A 6,620-nucleotide genomic window follows, 5' to 3' on the forward strand; every position below is an offset into this window, starting at 1 on the left:
GTTGAATATATGTGACAAGGACCACATGCCCTGCAAAGCCTGACATATTTACTGGCTGGTTCTCTTCAGAAAAAGCTTGCTGACCCTGTTCTCAAGCAATCATGCTAATGCCAATCTCCTCCAAGTGTTGATTTTTGGGAGGAGCATGAGACCTATTTCTCGGCCAATGAAACACACAAGGAAGCCTGACAGAGGGCTGCTGGGAAAGATTGTTTTCTCTGATGAGAGGGAGATATGTGAGCGTGCTTCCTTTTTGCCTTTGGATGTTGCATGTGAGGATGTGTGATAGGCAGAGCTGTGGCAGCCATCTTGTAGTCATGAGGGAAAAGCTAAGAGAACCACAGAGAAACTGCCCCAGATATTGTTGAGCTGTTAAATTAACCAGCTCTGGAACCTGCTACCTCTAGAATTTTTTAATATTCAAAGTAAATATACTAGGCAGGGCACAGTGGCTCATCCTGTAATCCCAGGACTTTGGGAAGATGAGGTGGGAGGATCACTTGAGCCCAGCAGTTTGAGACCAGCCTGGGCAATATAGTGAGACCCCTGTCTCTACAAAAAAAAAAAAAAAAATTAGCTGGGCATAGTGGCACACACCTATAGTCCTAGTTACTGGGGAGGCTGAGGTGGGAGGATGACTTGAACCCAGGAGTTCAAGGCTTCAGTGAGCTATGCTCACACCACTGCATTCTAGCCTGGGCAACAGAGCCAGATCCTGTCTCTAAAGAAACATAAACTGACAGTTAGGCATTCTGTTCATTGTGGCCAAATTCATCCTAAAGCATATGATGTGAGAAGAGTATTTCCTCTTATTGATGAACCATAAAATGTTAACCATTTATGAGCATTTTCCCTTAATTATTTGTTATTATAAGTTTTATATTTTTAAAAATATATACCTTACAAATTCAAATTTAAGGATTATTAACTATCAGAGGGAACACAGAGAAATAAAATAAAAACAAATTTAAGTCTCATAAAATATGTGCCTCAGCTAGTGCCTTCTCCCTCTCCCTCTTCGGCTTCCTTCTCCTCCCACTTCTGTTCCCCATTTCTTTCCCTGTACCATTAAAATGTTGCCAAGGAAAAGACAAATGAAAAAAATTGCCCATCCCCAAAACACTGTTTTAACAAGTCTTTTACTGGATGCAGATCGCCCTCTTATTCTATGTAGATTGACAGAAATCCAAATCCATGTTTATCTATTTAAAATACAAATTCCATTATGGTTATTAGAGCCTGGGAAAGGCAGAGGGAGGAAAAGATAGGGAGAGACCGGTCAACAGAGATGAAATTTAAGCTAGATAAGAGGAACAAATTCAAGTGCTCTATAGCACTGTAGGGTGAATATAGTTAACAATAATTTATTGTGTATGTTCAAAGAGCTGGAAAAGAGGATTTTGAATGTTCCCAACACAAAGAATGAGAAATGTTTGAGGTGAGGCCTATGTTAATTGCCCTGATTTGACCATTACACATTGTATACATGTATATATATCACTCTGTACCCAAAAAAATGTGCGATTAGTATATGTCAACTAGAAATAAAAGGAACAAATAAAATAACATACAAATTCTACCTGACTCCAAAAAAGACTTATGGGAGTTTTCAATAAAAGTTACATCAGCAGCCAGGAGTATTTAATGGGTACTAAAATTGCATAATCAAAAGCAAATTTTCTTCTTCTTCTTCTTCTTCTTTTTTTTCGAGACAGAGTCTTGCTCTGTCACCCAGGCTGGAGTGCAATGACGCGATCTCAGCTCACTGCACTGCAACCTCCGTCTCCTGGGTTCAAGCAATTCGCCGGCCTCAGCCTCCTGAGTAGCTGGGATTACAGGCACCTGCCACCACAGCCAGGTAATTTTTGTATTTTTAGTAGATACGGGGTTTCTCCATGTTGGCCAGGCTGGTCTCAAACTCCTGACCTCAGGTGATCTGCCCGCCTCGGCCTCCCATCTTCTTTCTTATTAACTATAAATACGTTTGAGTCAGAGATGTTTTATGCTGTTGATCTGTTTGCAACTCCAATGAACTCACTTTGTTAAAACATGTCCCGTGTGTTATAAGAACCAGGGATACATTTTCTGAAATTATTTCTCCTTTTAGTGTCATTAACCAGTGCATTGTGAAATTCTGTTGAAATAGCAAACGCTTGCTTGTCCATGCAGACATTCCATGTCTGTCCTCTCACCTCTGACCTGCGTCACACCTGCCACCCATCACAAAGCCAGCTGCTTTCAAATCTCCGAATCGTGCAATTCCAAGTGCAGCAAACAGTTACCTGGAGCAAGAGGTCAGTGTGCTGACGTGTTTCCTATTTGGAACCTAGGTCTGAAATACTATTGAGTTGAGCTACCTCTACAGAGAGCAGTGATCCACGTCTTTAAAATGTTGTTCTCAAGAGGCCATAGGATTCCTAGGATTTTTTTGTTGTTGTTGTTTTGTTTTGTTGAGACAGAGTCTCACTCTGTCACCCAGGCTGCAGTACAGTGGCACAATCTTGGCTCACTGCAACCTCCACCTCCCAGGTTCAAGCGATTCTCCTGCCTCAGCCTCCTGAGTAGCTGGGATTACAGGCACGTGCCACCAAGCCCGGCTAACTTTTGTATTTTTAGTAGAGACAGGGTTTCACCATGTTGGTCAGGCTGGTCTCAAACTCCGGACCTCAGGTGATCCACTCCCATTAACCTCCCAAAATTACAGGCATGAGCCACTGCGCCCAGCCAGGATTCCTAGGAAATTACACTCAGAACAAAGTTTGCATGGACACTTTCTTAATTTAGTGCCAACCAGATGATTTTACAATCACTTCTCTGAGCATCTGAGAGATACGAAGCATTTTAACATCTATGTATTTATTTCTTTCTTCCTAAAATAAAGAGAGCAGACTAAGAGCCACTGTTGTGGGGGATTTTAAGCTGCTGAGGCGACTTTTATAAAATATTATAGAAGGAGATGTATTTCAGAAGAAAAAACTTCCAGTTCCTACAGCCCTCTTGCCTTTTTTTTTGAGATGGAGTCTCGCTGTGATGCCCAGGCCAGAGTACAGTGGCCCAATCTCAGTTCACTGCAACCTCCGCCTCCTGGGTTCAAGCAATTCTCTGCCTCAGCCTCCTGAGTAGCTGGGATTATAGGCACCTGCCACCATGTCCGGCTAATTTTTTTGAATTTTTAGTGGAGACGGGGTTTCATCATATTGGCCAGGGTGGTCTTGAACTCCTGACCTTGTGATCCACCCGCCTCAGCCTCCCAAAGTGCTGGGATTACAGGCGTGAGCCACCGCGTCTGGTGCCTCTTGCTTTTAATAAGAAGCCTCGGCTGGGCTCGGTGGCTCACGCCTGTAATCCCAGCAATTTGGGAGGCTAAGGTGGGCAAATCACTTGAGGTCAGGAGTTTGAGACTAGCCTGGCAAACATAGTGAAACGCCGTCTCTACTAAAAATACAAGGCCGGGCGCGGTGGCTCAAGCCTGTAATCCCTGCACTTTGGGAGGCCGAGACGGGCGGATCACGAGGTCAGGAGATCGAGACCATCCTGGCTAACATGGTGAAACCCCGTCTCTCCTAAAAAATACAAAAAACTAGCCGGGCGAGGTGGCGGGCGCCTGTAGTCCCAGCTACTCGTGAGGCCGAGGCAGGAGAATCGCTTGAACCCGGGAGGCGGAGCTTGCAGTGAGCTGAGATCTGGCCACTGCACTCCGACCTGGGCGACAGAGAGAGACTCCGTCTCAAAACAAAAACAAAAACAAAAACAAAAACATCAGCCGGGCATGATGGCGGGCACCTGTCTTAGGAGGCTGAGACAGGATAATTGCTTGAACCCGGGAGGCAGAGGTTGCAGTGAGCCGAGATTGCACCATTGCACTCCAGCCTGGGCGACAGAGCAAGACTCCGTCTCAAAAAAAAAAAAAAAAAAAAAGCCTCTGGAAGAGAGCACTGCACAGTGTGGCAGCTGAGCACCTGACCTTTGGAGTTGGACAGAACTTTGCTGAGTCCCTGCTTTTCTCTTAGCACCTGTGTAATGTGGCCTCTCAACGCCTTGGTTTCTTCTCCAACCTCATTCTTACCAGCCATTGGGCTAGGCAAGGGGACACAGCAACTAAGTTGGACAGAAGGCAAATGGATGAGAGTTTGTGCAAAAAAAACAAAAAAGATAACTTTGTAGATTATGGATTAAAAATCTGAGCAAAATTCCGATCATTTCTCATAGAACAAATTGGGAGGCGTGGAGAGGAGAAATGTGGAAGGCTTGGGAGTGATGAGAGTTTGGAACAGTCTTTGTCAGGACAGGACAGGAAGGGGCTCAAGGAAGACATGACAAAGCACTAGGGGCCAATGGCTAGAGGAGAACACCATGCGCCCTGCATGGTGGACTGTTCCAACAGGCTGATGGACAGCGGGCTCAAAGGAACCGGTGATGCAGTCATGCTGTGGCTGGGGTTTACAAAAGGCTAAGTGACTCAGTAAAGGTCACACAGGGACATTTACACAAACATCCTGGCCCCGAGTCCAGTGCTCTTTCTAATCTAGAACAGGGTCCTTCCTTTTTTTTTTTTTTTGAGACAGGGTCTTGGTCACAGTTGCCCAGGCTGGACTGCAGTGGCGTGAACACGGCTCACTGCAGCTTCAACCTCCCAGGCTCAAGAGATCCTGCCACAGTTTCCCCAGTAGCTGGGACTACAGGCATGCGCCACCACACCAGGTTTAAACAAATTTTTTGTTGTTGTTCTGATCTTTAGTACGGACAGGGGCTCACTGAAACTGCCTTTGCAAAAATCATAACAGAAAATTATGATGGTGAAAGAGATCTGACCTAACTGACTCCATCTTGCTTCTAACCTCCCAACTGTCCTTGTTCTGGGCGTAGGCCCAACTAACTTTGGGAGGAGCTTAGTTTACAGTTTAGTGTTGAAACAAAGACAATAACAGCCCTTTCCCAAAACAAATACCCTTCCTGCCTGGGGACGGACGAGGCTGCCTTGGTAGGACTAACAAATTAGCCACAAGTTTACAAATTATGGTTTAGGAGTCACGCAGCTGGAGGCTGCAAGATTCTAAACCTCCCCAAATTGCTCCTCAGGATGACATCACTATTGTAAAACCTAAGATCAGAGATAAGATTGAGATATTTTGCAGACCCTGTACCAGACGGATTGATCAGCTGGCACTACCCAGATTGATAAACTGACTCATCTGGTTTTGTGGCCCCCACTCAGGAACCGACGCAGCTCAAGAGGACAGTTTAGACTCCCTATGATTTCACCTCCAACCTGACCAATCAGTACTCCCACTCACTGGCCCCCAACCCACCAAATTATCCCTAAAAACTCCAAACCCCGAATTCTTGGGGAGATTGATTTGAGTAATAAAAAAACTCTGGTCTCCTGTACAGCTGGCTCTGCATGAATTAAACTGTTTCTCGATTGCAATTCCCCCATCTTGATAAATTGGCTTAGTTGAGGCAGCGGGTGAGAAGAACCCATTGGGCAGTTACATCACTATGTTGCCCAGGTTCGACTCGAATTCCTGGGCTCGAGCAATCCTCCTGCCTCAGCCTCCCAACATGTTGGGATTACAGGCATGAGTCACTGCACCCGGCCAAGTCTGTCCTTAATCAGGGTTCTTTTGGGTCTCATTTTCCTAAGCTGCAAAAGCCATTGGACCAGGCGATGTTGCCAACCCCTTTAAGCTGCTGTAACCGTAGTTTCGGCTCCTGGGTCTGCTTTCAATTAGTTATGTTCCCCATCACTTTGGACAAGTCATCCCAACTCCCTGGCTTCTTTCTGTAACTCGATTATGGTCCAGAAGCCCGAGTTCTAAAGTGCTGATTCTGATGAGGGCCCACTTACCAGGCACTCTGATCCCATCATAGCATCTACTACAGCCTGGGAGGTGTATTCAAGTGTGCATTCATGTTAAGCAGAAACACCAATCAAATCACTTAAATAACGTAGGTAATAATCCAATAGCACAGCCAGACATGGTGGCTCACACATGTAATCCCAGCACTTTGGGAGGCCGAGGTAGGCGGATCACCTGGGGTCAGGAGTTCGAGACCAGCCTGGCCAAGGTGGTGAAACCCTGACTCTAAAAAAATACAAAATTGCCGGGCGCGGTGGCTCAAGCCTGTAATCCCAGCACTCTGGGAGGCCGAGACGGGCGGATCACGAGGTCAGGAGATCGAGACCATCCTGGATAACACGGTGAAACCCCGTCTCTACTAAAAAATACAAAAAACTAGCCGGGCGAGGTGGCGGGCACCTGTAGTCCCAGCTACTCAGGAGGCTGAGGCAGGACAACGGCATAAACCCGGGAGGCGGAGCTTGCAGTGAGCTGAGATCCGGCCACTGTACTCCAGCCTGGGCAACAGAGCGAGACTCCGTCTCAAAAAAACAAAAACAAAAACAAAAACAAAATTAGCTGGGCGTGGTGGCGCATGCCTGTAATGCCAGCTACTTGGGAGGCTAAGGCAGGAGAATCACTTGAACCCGGGAGGGGGAGGTTGCAGTGAGCTGAGATTGCGCCATTGCACTCCAGCTTGGATGAGAGAGTCTAAAAAAAAAAAAGAAAAAGAAAATAATAATAATCCAACAGCACATCCAAACAAGGCTGAAAGTTGTA

This window comes from Papio anubis, chromosome 15, assembly GCF_008728515.1.
Source record: "Papio anubis isolate 15944 chromosome 15, Panubis1.0, whole genome shotgun sequence".
NCBI lineage: Eukaryota > Metazoa > Chordata > Mammalia > Primates > Cercopithecidae > Papio > Papio anubis.